We start from the raw sequence: 15,553 nt of genomic DNA, 5'->3' as shown, positions 1-15,553 counted from the left end.
ACTACAGTTTTAGCAAATTTAACTGTTTTAGTTTCTCAGTGACAATAATACACATGGTGGAGAACAGGTGACAAAATCTCTTTTCTAGTTCTTCTACTTGCCACTACTTTAAAAAACACAAGTTCTTATATAGATTTATATATTACTGTACCAAAAAACATTTAACAGCTTTTTTAAAGCTTTAGTTTGCAGTCATTCATTTGAAAGATTTCTATACATCACTGGCATTTCAAGGTTCTGTGTCAGAAATGCAGAAGTCTTTCTTTAGTGCAATGTCAGACTTTTTACCTTGGCTCATTTGTGTTCCTTTCAAGGGTTTCCTAATTTTACTTTTGGATCTTCATTTTTGTTTACTTGACTTACTTCCTTTAGTATATTCTCAGGTAAGGCAGGTTGATATCTATACAAATAACCATATGCACAAAGATGATAAATGAGGTATTCTAATTCATACATGGTTGTAGAATCAACATAGTGAAAAGAAACTGCAAGATCAGAACAGCAACCAGGGCCCTGTACAGGAGGATAATAGTTATAATTCCAGTACCAAAAGATTCTGGGTAGATAACTTTTGATTAAGTGGTGTTCTGGTACAAAGGGATGAAAAGTTTCTTTTCTTGTGGTATCTCTGGAATCCCCAGCTTCTACATTCATAACTTCCATGCATTTTCCCAGTGCTAGGTCTTCAATGGAAGAACTATGTGTACATTTCTCTGTTTTAAACGCATCACTAAATCTCTTCAAGGCTTCTTTGCTTAGTACATATCCTGCTCCTCCACTCATGTAACCCTGCTTTACAAAGGGCTTAAATCTTCTCCCAAAATAAATGGGTTCTTCAGGGCTATATTTTGAAAGAAGCCATCTCAAATTGTCTAGTATGACATATGTATCATCATCTGCTTTCATAAACCAATCCACAACTTCTAAATAATGGTCATGAACATACTGAAAAGCTTTAATTGTTTTCCAGTATAGTTGATCTCTACCTTCTTTGGTTTTTAATCCCACAGTAGCGAAGTCTTTATTTTCTTCTGAACTCATAAATAACACTTTATTACAACATTGGGCCCATATAGCTTTGACATGTTTGGCCTTTTTCTCTAGATTTTGAGGGCCCGTCATAACCCAACAAAGAATTTTAACTTTCTGGTACAAGTTTTCAGCGATGTCTGTGTTCTCATCTTTATGTTGGCTAGAATCTGCATTGAAGGTCATTTGTCCTTCTAGATGATTCTGTCCATTATCATCTGAATGTCTTGCACGAGGATCATTATGAAGAATATTAGGCTAGGTGTCACCTTGTTCTCCCAACAAAATACTAAATAGCTGAGAACATAAAAAAAAATCCTATTGCTGATCTACAGAGGAAGGTTAAAAAACTCAGCCAGAATTTAGAGGCCATTTCCCGAAAGCATATTTCTTGAAGTCATTGTATAACCCGGGCTGGCTTCAAATTCACAGTGCCCCTCCTGCCTCAGCCTCCTGAGTGCTGAGATGACAATATGTGCCACCACCACGTCTGGTTCAGATGAACCCCCAGCATGTACAGAAATCCCATCGCACTATGTCCGGGCCAAGGAGGGGAGAAGCAACATAGAACTTCTTTCCTCTTCCACGCAGCAAGTGCCCCAACACACACCCGGCTCCTCCTTCCAGCAACAGGGAAACTTAAAAAATAAATCAGCCCCAGATGAACCTGAGGAGCACTCGGGACCGCTAAGTGCCGGCAGGACGCCCGCGGGGACGGAGGGGCGCAGAGGGATGAAGGGAAGAACCGCGACCCCGCGGCGGCTCCTCGCGGCGATGTAGCGGCCGCGAGTGCCGGCCCCTGGGAGAGTCCAAGACTCCGGGACAGGAAGTGCCCGCGCCTCCCTGGGAACCGGACCGCGACCCCGAGGCACCTGTTCGGCCGCGCCCGGCGTGAGTCCCACCCTCCGCGCTTCCAGCGGGGGCCCGGACCCGCAGCCTGAGGGCGCCGCCACCGCTGGCCGTACCTGAGACCAGCTGCGCTCTCTCTCGCCCCTCTGAGGGGCGGAGAAGGGACGACCCGGGGCCGGCGACCTTCGCGCCTCTGGGCAGCCACAGAGGTAGCTCGTGGCCGCTAGCCCTGACCGCCATGGCTACTCAGACATCCTCCGACAGCGGCGGCTGCCCAGGCGGGCCCAGCGCTCGCCCCGCTCGCAGCGCGTCCAAGCCGCAGCCCGCCCACAGCGCCGCCGCCACCCAGGGGTCTCCTAGCGCTGTGAACAGTTTTTTATGTCATCTGCACTCTCTCCTGTTTCTTCATTGACTCCGCTCAGTCTGACGTTATTCTTTGCATTGTCTAGCACCTGCTGGATTGGTTTCTCATGGTCCCTTACTATTTTAAAGAAATTTTTTCTTTTCCTGGTCTCTGATTACAATCTTATCTTCTATATCTAAAGTTCTGCCCTCACATTGGCTCATTCTGCTGTATAAATTTTCGATGGAGTTTTTAATCTCCTGGAAATCTGTTTGCATCTATTTTATGGATTCCATTTGTTTCCTATGTTGGGATTCCATCATGTTCCTCAGCCCCTCTATTTTTTAAATCTGTGTCCTCTCTAGATTTATTAATCATGTCTTGCACTATGGGCACAATCTCTGCTGTTATGTGAGAAATTATTTCTGATTTCATTGTTTCCAGATCCTCTTTTGTTGCCAGTTCAGGGAGTCCAGGTGGTTGAGTAACAGATTGTTCCATCTCATTTTCCTTTGGGGTTGCTTTATGTGATCTGGGAGTCTGGTTTTGTGACTTGTTTAAGTGTCTTCTCATTTCAGTGGATGAGTGGGGGAGATTGTGCTGTTTGTTCCCATGCAGCTCACCTCCATGGTGCTGGGGGGCGGGGGGGGGGGGCGGTTATAGTGGCCCAGAAGGTTCACCTCCTCTCCACTGGGGGCAGCTCTGCTCCTAGGCACTGGGTAATGTGATGGTTTTTTTGATGTGTAAATTCATCTAGGTTACTGTCCTGTTTTTTATCAAACACTAATCTGGGTGCTGCTGTGAAGATATTTTGTAGATGTGATTAAAGTCCATAATGAGTTTATTCAAGCAGGAGAGATGACCCTTGATTATCTAAATGGACCTGATTCAATCCCTTGAAAGGGTATAGCAGCAGAACTTTGGCTTCCCTGAAGAAGAAATTGTATCTTTGAAAGGCAAATTGAGCTCATGCTACAGAGTTCCAGCTGCCTGTGGCTTCCTGACCACCTGCACTGCAGATTTCAGACTTGCCAAACCCCATAATCACGCAAGCCAATTCCTCGAAATAAATCTCTTGATATATATCTTCTACTGGATAGATATCTCCTCTGCTTCTGTGAACCCTGACTGATTAAAGGGATTTGAGAATTAATGCACAGTAAAACAGTGTAAATTTTTAAAAAACATTTTTTGAAGAGGTCATTTATTTGGCCATAACCAACTCATGTTCTCTGTGATAAGGTAAAGGTAGTCTTTGAAAAGTCTAGGTAGGTGAAGTCTGGTAACATCATAACAACCTAACCTGACTTTAATAAAAGTAAATTTCAACCCAAATTTTGCCACTTTATAGGCTCTGACTAAACACTTGTTATCAAAACAGCTACAAGGCATTTCACACCAACTATGCTACATATAGGAGGGAAGCTTCAGTTCTCTTTTCAAAGAACTATCATCCCCTTGAATGAAAGGTTACTGGAAGCACATGTGACAAACTTCCAGGGGCAGGATTCTGTTAATCCTAGTCAACAATAGACTATAAAACCCTCTGACACAATGGCTTCACGTGGACTGTTTGTGATTAGCCTCAGGTTCCATGCCCAAGCTATTAAGGTTCAGTAGCTTTTTACGCCTTCTTTATGCAATAACAATGTCTATAAAATATTTAGCCAATCACATAATACTGAATACCAGTAGTTTCAGTAATGAGAGATTGTTAAATCCACTGTGATGACTAACTAGATAATAATTTTTCCTATGAAAACTGATTTCTACTATTCATCATGCTGCTTAGCAAAATGTCTAGTGTTGCCCAGAGGGAGCTGCAGTGCTTACAGAAGTCAAGATATACTGTGGAGAGTAGACATCCTGACTAAATGGCAACTTGTCATTCCTATCCTTAAGCCTAACCTCAACTAAAACCACAAACCACCCAAAACCACACTGCTGTGCTGAAATATTTTGGGCAAAATTTCAAACATTTCAACAAGTACGGTAACCAAATATCTAAAAGGGAAATCAGAAGTGAGGAGGTGGTTCTCGCCCGTCTCGTGTGTGTATGCGTGTGTGTGTGTGTATGTGTGTGAGTGAGAGAGCGAGTGAGTGAGTGTGTGGGGGCATTCCGTTTGTTGTTGTCCGTGACTTCCCCCTCCCCTCCGCCCCTCCCCCTCCCCACCGCCTCTGCAGTGGCCGCTCCCTGGGCCGTAGGAAATGAGCGATAAGGATGACATCGAGGTGGAGAGCAACGCTGACAAACGGGCTCATCATAACGCACTGGAACGAAAACGTAGGGACCACATCAAAGACAGCTTTCACAGTTTGCAGGACTCAGTCCCATCAACTCTAAGGAGAGAAGGCATCCCGGGCCCAAATCCTAGACAAAGCCACAGACTATAACCAGTACATGTGAAGGAAAAACCACACACACCAGCAAGACATCTATGACCTCAAGTGGCAGAATGCTCTTCTGGAGCAGCAAGTCCATGCACTGGAGAAAGCGAGGTCGAGTGCCCAACTGCAGACCAACTACCCCTCCTCAGACAACAGCCTCTACACCAACGCCAAGGGCAGCACCATCTCTGCCTTCAATGGGGCCTCGGACTCCAGCTGGGAGTCGGAGCCTGAAGAGCCCCAGAGCAGGAAGAAACTCCGGATGGAGGCCTGCTAAGCTGTGTGGGGCAGGCCAGCAGTAAGAACTGTCTCTTCTCTGTCGTCTCCTCTCAGTTCGTTAGAACCCTTGGAACCTTATAAGAGACTCTTTATTTTTTCTTTCTTTTTTTAATTTTTATTTTTATGTAGGTGCTCTTGGACAACAGCTCCTGTTCTCCTTCCCCATTTTCACTATATTTTTAAATGTATTCCCTTCAGGGATTCCCTGCCCTCACCAGGAATTTTTAAACCAAAACACCCCAACGTGGCAGCTTTTTCTGTGGAGGACAGATGACCGGCCCAACCTCCAAGCACACAGCGCCCTGCCTGCCCACCAGCTCCTCCAGCCCGCCGGGCACATCCCTGGAGGACCCCTGCCCTGTGGCCTCTCCTGGTCCACCTCTCCTTGACAGACTGTGAATCTGTGAACTGCTTTACTTCGAGAAGGTGACTGGTTTGGAGTAATCAGAATTACCCCCTCTCCTTTGTAAGGATTTATTTCTAAAAAGCTATTTATCGCTCCTGTTGAGAGATAGGTCCTCGAAGAAGTGTGAGGTATAAATGAAAGTGGGGACGGCTTTGCAGAGACCGTGGCATGTTTCACTCCTGCTGTCCTGGCCACTGTTTAAGCCCACGGAGCCAGCCTTGCAGAGGGCCATGTGACACTCGGTGTGGATGAGCCACGAGGCCACCGAGGAGTGGTGGGGCGGCTATGAGGGCTGGGAGTAGGGGAGCATTGGGTGGGGTAGCGGTTTTGTATTGAGGCCAGTGATGATGTTTTGATATCTATTTCCTGCTACTGAAATTTGAATCTGAGTGAGTATCCCTGTTTCTGATAATGTCAGAATAGCAAAGTGACAGATTCATAAAGTAATGATCAAATCGTGCTTTTCTTTTCGTGTGTATTTCTAAGAAATAGAGCCAATTGATTTTGTAATGTAAATACCAAGAACAGTTTACCTGGTACTAAACCCACACCCAGTGTGGCCCCTCCCCAGCCCTCACCTCACTTTCTTTCTCCTGTCCTGGACCCTGTCTCCATTGTGTGATCCCGCCCTGGTTCTGGCTGTGGTCAGCAGATCCCAGCGAAGGGGTATCATGAGTTTAGGCCTCATTTCTTTGTCTTTTTCCTACTCCGTTCCTGGCATTTGCTGATTTCTAGTGTATACTCTGTAGTCTCCATCTGTGTTTGATTCTATTCCATGGAAATAAAAAGTATGTTGTACATACTGCTGAATAATTGTCTTGCAAGTTAAGGCTTCCCCCTTTAGTATAAGACTATAAATAAAAACTTATTTTATCCTAAATAAATAAATAAATAAAAGGGAAATCAGGATTCCCTAAACTAGCAAGGTTGAAACAGATGAATTTGTCCTTGGTTCTAAAGCTAGGTCCCACCATGATGTTTTTGATGTCTTGCAAACTATAAAACTTATCACTAATTAAGTTGACATGTTTGTTTACACCTATATTGACATCTATTTTATTTCTTTTAAAGAAGGAAGTAACTACTTCTGTACCTTGATAGGCTGAGATATACAAGGTGATACAACTATCTCTCTGAACAAGTTCAGATTGCCATTTTGATGAGTTTTTCTTACATTATTGTAAAAGTTTGTGAAAATCAAAATTTGTACTTTCCTTGAAATAACTTTCACATGGGAATATATAAACCACTGTGAGATAATCTATTAAAATTAGATCTATTTCATATTCTTAGAGAAACACACACATACACACACAAACACACACATACACAGACATTACTCAAAACATATAGTTAATGTGAAAACCCAGGACCATAAAAAATATGACCATTAAGAAAAAAGGTAAGAATTTGGGGAGCTGTTTGCTAGTTCTTTAACGTGAAAATGAGTTAGAAAAGAAAGAAGCAAGCTAGGCCACAGTGGGTATTGGCAGTCTTTGCCAAAATTTTTCAACCAATGCCTCACTTCTTATCTTTCTAAAAGCAAACCTCCACAATTGAAAAGTGAGGCTATTCATCAGACAGAGAGCACAAAATGGTTTCATTTTGGCCAAATGTCTATAAATCATAACATTAAATCCTGAGCTTGGCTGTCAAGGAATCAGACAGCTATTTCTCCACTCTGTCTTTTTACCTGACTACCAAACATTAAACAGAAACATATTTGCTTATGAAAATCCATGGGGAGAATGACACAGGCACTGCTGGCCATTATTTTCACCAGGCTCAAGACTATAATTATAATCCTTTGGGTAAATATACAAAGGTCCTGAAGATTTATTTGCTAATTTATTTAATTTACATTTATTGAGCATCTGCTATTTGGCAAACTCAGAGCTAATAGGTAGAAACTCAGGCTTGTGTAAGACAAATTCTAGTTTCCCTGGAGAATTTCACAGTCAGTTGAGGAAGATAAAACACAAAATGGCAGAAAGCTAAACGGATAAACACATTATATGTACATACACAAAGTGTGTGTTTGTGAAGATCAGGCAAAAGAAGGCTAGAAAAAAAATGATAACTTCTTCCCCAGTTTGACTAGTATGGTCCAAGGAACATGGGCCTGAGTTACCACAACCTAAACTTGTCTTTATAATGCATTCATCCTTATGGTCACCCTCTTGTATCTCACATCTCTGGGGGGCTTTTTGGGGGGGTATTTTTTAGCAGTACATGATTATACATACTATATGTTATTTTTTATATTCCTTGTGGGGAGTTGGTACATGTACATAACAATCCTAATTCTTTTTTATCACTTCACCCCTTCTGCCCCCTCCCCCCATCTCTTGACCCCCTTCCCATTTGAGAAAGATCTAGCTCACTACTTCCTATCATCTATCTTTTATTTTGCTCTTTAGTTATATTTTGGGTTTCTCATATAAGAAAAACCTGCAATATTTAATTTGTGTGTCTGATTTATTTCACTTAACATTAGGAACTCAAGGTACATCCATTCTCCTACAAATGACTCAAATTTATCGTTCTTTATGGCAAAATAGTAGTCCATGGTGTCAAAAGACTACATTTTCTTTTTTTATTCATGTGGTTTTTTTCCTCACTTCTAATACCTAATGCCCATAAGCAATCTCTCTGGCTTCCCAAATCATTAACCTCCTTCATTTTACTATTGCATCAAAACTTGTCTATTTTTTAGGTCAACTAAAATCAGTCTATTAGAACAAATCTTCTTGGACAAATTCTTACCAAGGAATAATTAGTGGTAGAACATGTTCATACTCCTGGTAGATGAGGAAGCATTAAAGCATAAACACACACACACACACACACACACACATATTCAGTGAAAATACACTCAAGATTTAGGGCATATTGGTTACCACATGGTTTGAGATATATATTTTTTTTTATTTTCAAATTGTGTATGTATGTGTGTTTTTGCTTACTTCTGTAGTTATTTTGTGTAATTATTTTGAAAATAAGTATATCAAACACTAGATTTGCATTTTAGGAAAATAAAACTGAAAAACTGAATACACAAATGTGCAATGGCTACACCACGTAAAACTGACCCAGTGTGCAGAAGCCAGACTAGGAAGCCAATTGTCTTCGTCATGTTCCTCCTCTCCGAGACACAATGTTTTACACCCACAACTTAAAGGGAGGAGAAGTTTATTTTGGCTCACATTTCAGTCCACAGTGGCTGACTCCAAGGCAGGATAGCATGGCTCAGGGGCATGGCAGAGGAGAACTGCTCACAACTGAGAACTCCTCACAGGAAGCAGAGAATGAAGGGAGGGAGATACACCCTTCCAGGTCACACACCCAGTTACCCACCTCTTCTGACAAGGCCCCAACTCCTAACAGCACATTTAGCTATAAACTCATCAGTGGGCTAATCCACTGATGAGTATAGTGTTCCCTGGAAAGCCCTGCCTATGAGTGCATGAGGCTTTAGAAGGACATGTAGATATAAACCATAAAACCAATCATTACCTACAGTGCAATATCAATCCAAAAGGCCAAACTTCTATCTATAAGTCAGATTTTAGGAAGTCAGACCACTATTTCTATTAACCTTTCCAGGAAGCCAAATAGTAACCCCTGTAAATGATGGGGCCAAAATAGCCAGGATTTGATTAATAACAGCTTCTCCAATCTTTGCCCCCACTTCCAACTTAGGACCAATGAGAGAAAGCCAAATATGTTTCCCTAACTAATCACACAGGATGCCCTACTTCTCATTAATGGTGCTACAACATCCTCACACCAACAGCCTCTGATCCGGCACACCTGAAGAAGGCTTCCCTGTCTTCTTTCCTATTTCTCTGCTTGCCTCTGGATCTCTTCCAAATGCAAGGAATGGTAACTCTGAATACTAAATAGCCTTTGTTTGTTCTCATTTTGGTTGGTTGCCTTAGTGCATTTTCTGTTGCCAAAATCATAATACCATAGGCTGGGTGAGTTTCAGAGGAAAGGGGATTATTTTGGCTCACAGTTCTGGAGGTGTGACATTGAAGAGCTGCATCTGGTGATAGCCTTCTTTCTGGCAGAATCCCAAGGCATCACAGGACATCACATGGCAGGAGATAGAGTGCACATGTGTACACATGTGTTTCTTCTCATCTCTCTCCCTCTTCTTATGAAGCCACAAGGATTCAGTCATGAGAGCTCCATTACAATGGCCTTATCTGACCCTAATCACCTTCCAAAAGGCCCAATTCTGAACACTTTAATTAGATTAAATTTCTGCCCTGTTAATAACTCACAATGAGATTAAATTTCAGCACAAGAAGTATTGGGGAAGGCTGAAACCATATCTAAAACATAGCAGTGGCCTTAACTTATTTATACAAAACTTCCTTTTGAAATGAATTTAAGTGTGAAAGGGGAATTTCATTAAATTTAATAACTAATTAAATAGTACTACAGATGGTACAGGAATATTGTAAGAATGATCACAGTGATACACAAATGAGTGAAATTTGGAAACAATGCATTCTGTGCAAGGCCTGTGCTAGATATCATTTTATGCACAAAAACTTGAAGGGTTGCTATGAAAAGAACTCCCTGGGCAGGTTCCTGCCACGGGCTTTTGCACTGGCTCTTTGCTCTGCTTGACATGATTGCTCACATATCCACAAGATATGCTGTCTATCTTCTTTGGGTCTTTGATTCAATACTGTCTCCTTTTTTGAGTCCTCTGATGATTCTGTTTTTAAAAGCAAAACCCTCTATCCTATCCTTCCTCCTACACACACACACACACACACACACACACACACACACACACACACAGTTCTTTCCACTTTTCATGTTTTATTTTCAGTATAACACTTAGAAATCATCCAATATACTGTGTATTTTACTTCTTTGTTTACAGCTTATCTCCTCCCCCACCTCAACTACAATAAAATTCCCTAAGGGCAGAGACTTTATTATTGTTCCTGTTTTTGTTGTCTTCTCAATACTGAATCCTCAATTAAAAATAATGCCTGTCATGGGAAAGTCTTCAATAGATATTTGCTGGTGGAAGGAAATAAAGCAGGCAGACGGGGGGCGAGGGGAGGCAAAGGAGGAAAGGAAGAAGAAAGGAAGAGAAGGAGGGGAGGAAAGAGGGAAGATCACCAGCTTTAACTCAAGCACAGTCTCAACTAGATATGGTAAACATGGAAATATGTCACCAAGAATCTCTTCAAGGAGTGACATGTTGCCCCAGCTGTCAACTACTGCAGGGTTTGCCCCAGCTGCAGAATCACTCAAGAGCACACCCTGAAAAGACAGCCAGTAACTGATGACTAACAGGCCGGAATGTGAATATCCTGTGATTTCAGCCCTACTGGAGCCACTCTGATGAGCAGACTGCACCCCAGAGCTCTCCCTGGTGTTAGTCATATTTCAGCCTCTCCCTCTGCCTGTTCCTGCTTCCTTCCTCCTCTCTTTCCCAAGTGTTAATCCTTTTTTTTTAAAGTGGTAATCCTTAATATCTCATACATCAAATTCTACCTCATCAGCGCCTCAGAACCAAGCTGTGTCACTAGCAAAAATCTTGAGAACCCAACCTGCAATATTGACTAAAACTCCAACTTTCCTAAACTGCTTCCTTCCCTCAAGACTTAACAGCACATCTGAATTGTGACAGGTTGTTAGTAGCCATCCTGGAGTAGTTTGTACCTCTTGGGGTCTCTATATACTCCTCTTGAAGGTCTATATCTGGATGGGGCCTACGAGTCATTCAATATAGCACAAAACCCCAAGATGAGGTCTGCCAGGCCCCAAGGATCCTGCATAGTAGGAACTCCTAGCAAAGTTTTCCTTTCACCACAGTTGTTCTGCTACTATTAATCTTCCTTCTCAGCTGCCATAGTCCACATGGAAAAGGTTTGCTTTTGTTCACAATGTCAATTTTAAGGTTACAATCCCCAGAGGCAACCTCATGGCTTCAATGACTAACACAACTCTGCACGTGGCTTCAGACTCCCTATATAATAAATATAGTAACTAATTGTTGGCTTTCCAGTGGTTTCTAACCATTAGGAATGTCATAGGCATCAACCCATTACATTGGTAATGTTCATTTCCCATACCTAGTTAGCTACACTGAACTGGGAAGCAAATTACTGTTTAACTTTTGAGTGAATAAAATATATATATTCAGCACAGATTTCTGACAGGTGCAGTACAATGACCTAAGAGTAAAAAACTTAAAGTTCTATTAATGAGTTCTCCATTCAGGAGATAATTCTATTTTAAAATGTTTCAGTGGGTACTAAGCAAATTAGAAAAAAGGAAACTACATTTTTCAAATTAAAGTCAAATGATATGTATGGATAATGACTTTACAGATAAATTGGTTATGTAGCAGGCAATGATTGGTCACTTGTCATTGAATTGAGATAGGGTCTAAATAAATCACAAGAGTCCAAACAAGTAAATCCCATAATAGAAATGAAATCTCATAATAGAAATGAAAAAGAGGCCAAATTGTCTATGAACAAATATTGTGTCTCCACAATACTCTTTCCTGTGCCCTGGGGAGGCATCCTAATAGCAGCTTTGCATATCTAGAAACCTCTGAGCTGACACTGGTTAACTGTTCAGAGACCCTCATTAGGTTAGCCACAATGTTTAGTATTCTGCAAGTAAGACACTGGAAACAGCTTCTCCCACAATTCACAAGGGTGTAGACTGCCTCTGTGTCCAGATAGGGTACCCCAGTGGGAATTGATTTGCTGACATTACATTACAGAGCAAAATAGTATTCCCCGGCATTGTCATCATTTTCATTTGGGATCCTCCATTGTCCATTCCTGTCCCCAAGGCAGAGAACCTCTTTTTCAGGTGCAATCCATTATGGCTCTCGTGTGACACAGTCTACAGCACCACCAGGCCAACTGTCTACGCGACGAGGATGTGACTTTTGTTTTTCACTTTTATTGGTATGTTTGCAGTACTTAATGATTACATTCATTGTAGAGTATTGACACATGTACATAGCATGTTTTAATTCCCTTTGTTTTCCCCCTCTTTCCACCTCTGCATTTATTTTTCCAGCATCAGATTCTTTTATTTATCTTATAAGATGTTATAAAAATTAATTATCATATATACAGACTGAAACCAGACTAAGTCCCAAGAAGATATAAAACATGTAAGACAATTGTACTAAGTCAAGGTGCACTTTTAGACACATTATCTGCATTAGATTATAATACCTTTTCTCTTTCTCTTTATTCCTGTTGTCTATCTTTTATTTTATACTACATATATTTATATATTGAATTTTTCATATAAGAGAAACTGCGATATTTAAGCCTGTGTGTCTGAGTTACTTCATTTAACATTATGGTCTCAAAGTGCATCCATTTTCCTACAAATGGAAAAAAAAAAGGTTATCGTTATTTATGGCAGAGTAGTACTTCATTGTATATAATTACCACATTTTTGTCCATTCAATCTGTTGATGCACATATAGGCTGTCTCAAGATTTAGTTATTATGAATTGTGCTGCTATAAACATAGTATGCATACATCACTGTGGTATGATGTGTTTAACACTTTTGAAAATATACCTATAAGAGGAATAGCTGAATCAAGTGGAATTTCCACTTTTAGTTTTTTGAAGAATCTCCGTAATGATTTCCAGTGGTTATATCAGTTTACAGCTCCACTAACAGTAGAGAAGGGTTCCTTTTCCCCAAAGCCTCACCAGTATTTGTGATTCATTGATTTCTTGAGCATAGCCATTCTTTCTGGAGTGACATAGAATCTCAGTGTTGTTTTAATTTGCATTTCTTAAATGGTCAGCAATGTGGAACATTTTTTCATATATTCATTAGCCATTTTTATTTCTTCACCTGAGAAGTTTCTATTCATTTGTGTCCATTTTTAATTGGGTCTTTAAATTTGGGAGGTCCAATTTTTTTTAGTTCTTTATATATTCTAGATATTATTTCTTTGAGCAAAACTTTTCCCATTCTGTAGGTTAACTTTTCCCATTCTGTAGGTTATCTTTTCATTCTGTTAGTGATTTCCTTTGCTGTACAGAAGCTTTTTTATTTGGTGTGATCCAATCTGTTGATTCTGGGTATTATTTCTTGCATAACTGGGACTCTGCACTTGATCTGAACCAAAAGGCTGAGAAGCAGTGGGGATTCTGTTCATAAAGTCTTTCCCTACACCTACGTCTTCAAGAGTTTCACTATTTTGTCTTCCAGCAGGTTGTTTCTGTTCTAATACCTAGATCTTTGGTCTGTTTTGATTTTAATTTAGTGCATGACAAGTGATATAGGTCTAGGTTTAACCTTTGGCATGTGGCTAGCCAGTATTCTCAGCACCATTTGTTAAAAGCTATCTTTCCTGAAGCAAAGGGATTTTGCCCCTTTGTCAAAAATAGGACATCTGAGTGTTCCTGTAGTTGCTTCTCTATCTTCAACTCTGTTCCATTGAGTCTGGTTTTTTTCTTTTCAATAGCTTACTATTTTTATCACTGTACCTTTCAATGTACCATAACTTGGAGTCTGGGATTGTGATGCTGCCTGTCTTGCCTAGTTGCCCAGAATTGCTTTTGCTATTCTAGGTCTCTTCTTGTTCCATATGAATTTTAAGATTGCTTTCTCCAGTTCTGTAAGGAATGTTATTGGTATTTTGATTGCAATTGTATTAAATATATACAACAGTTTTGTAAGTAAGAACATTTTGACAAAATTGGTTCTGCCTATCCAAATACAGGAAATATCTTTTCATTTTCTGATATCCTCTTGAATCGAAGAGGATGTGACTTGACAGTCTAGGGAAGTGACTGAAAGAACAATAGTACCTAAACCATGCTGGAAGTCATGCCATTCAAAGACATGTGGCTCTTACATTCTGGAACTTGTGAGACAGGCCAATTGACACAGAATAGTAAGGAGACAAACGGCTTAGGAAGACCACAGTATGGCAAAAAAAAAAAAAAAAAAAAAAATGGAACTGTAGAGCAGCTCACTAGCAAAAGACACAAATGAGCTAACCACTGTATTTAATCAAAATGCTGCTAAAATTTTTTTAAATAAAAAAATGCTGTTTCACAGACTTTTTGTTTAAGAAGTCATGGAAACCTTCTAGATGTTTGGTTCAGAAAGACAGACTGTAAAGAAGAGTTCCTACAATCAATGGGAAGGAAAAATACTAGATTTTTCTCCAGCTCCCTTTCTTCACATAAGATGACTAATTTTCATTCTGAAAAGAAGAACATTGTATTTTTGAAGTGTAATATATTTAGTTTCAGATGCTCAGAATGAGTTTTTCCAACTAAGGATGCCAAACCAATAATGAGTCATAAAATCAATTTAACATGTTTTAATGAAAAAAGAGAATAGAATAGATTAGAACTTATCACATGGCAAGGTATCATTTTACAAAATTATTTTAGTTATAAAAGTGCATACATGTATGAAATTTGTGTGTGTGTGTATCTTTGGTTGGATAACAATGTAAAATATATTTATTACTCTGGATTTTTTTAAAATCTGAAAGCCATTACTCTAAATCAATTAAGAAAAGGGACTAACCCTCACAAAAATACCGCCACACAAATATCAGAGCACACATTTTGTCATCATAATTCTGACATAAAACCCATCAGAAAGGTGACTGTGAGCCTTGTGGTCCTCACATGTCCCAAGGCACAGTAGAAGAAGGCTGGTGACCAAATTGTTGGATAGCATGTTTCACCATACTTTAGATGTTTCCATTTTACAAAGAAGAGAAAATTTCTCTAGGGCACCAAACACTCCATGGCATCCCTGACACTTAAAACACATTGAATCATTCAATATGTATCTAACACTTTTTTTTGTATTAAATTCTTTCATTGGTACATTGTAGGTATACAACACAATTACATTTCTCATTGGGAATTGTACCTTTACATAATGCATCTTGGTTCTTATTTTTTCCCCACTCCTAGCCCTTCCTTCACCCCCGCCACCCTTCCCTATTTACAAAGACTTTATTTCCATTTTTTGCATTTCTCAGCATTTTTCCTTTCCCTTCTTTAATTTCCCCTGCCCCTCCCACTACCCCTACCCCTTTGGACCTTTTCTTCCTATTTTACATTATCGATTATTCATTCTAATCATTGCTACATTTTAGGTATACAATATAATGACATTCATCATTGGAAATTTGCACCTTTACATAGGCTCTCTTAGTTCTTATTTTTCACCCTTGCCCAGACCTCCCTTCAACCCCTCCAT

At 40.3% G+C, this 15,553-nt stretch overlaps 2 pseudogenes; one reads left to right on the top strand and one right to left on the bottom strand.

The window, feature by feature from the left end:
* Positions 1-232: 232 nt before the first annotated feature.
* Positions 233-1,420, bottom strand: LOC101721749 (glycoprotein-N-acetylgalactosamine 3-beta-galactosyltransferase 1 pseudogene; annotated as a pseudogene).
* Positions 1,421-4,429: 3,009 nt separating this feature from the next.
* LOC101721165 (protein max pseudogene) lies at positions 4,430-4,886 on the top strand (annotated as a pseudogene).
* Positions 4,887-15,553: the final 10,667 nt, after the last annotated feature.

The sequence above is a fragment of the Heterocephalus glaber genome, unplaced genomic scaffold (genome assembly GCF_053883595.1).
Source record: "Heterocephalus glaber isolate CG9 unplaced genomic scaffold, H.glaber_assembly_v1.0 deba00000347, whole genome shotgun sequence".
NCBI classification, from domain to species: domain Eukaryota; kingdom Metazoa; phylum Chordata; class Mammalia; order Rodentia; family Bathyergidae; genus Heterocephalus; species Heterocephalus glaber.
Note: the sequence above shows the minus strand (reverse complement) of the source record. Positions and strands in the feature narration are given on the sequence as shown.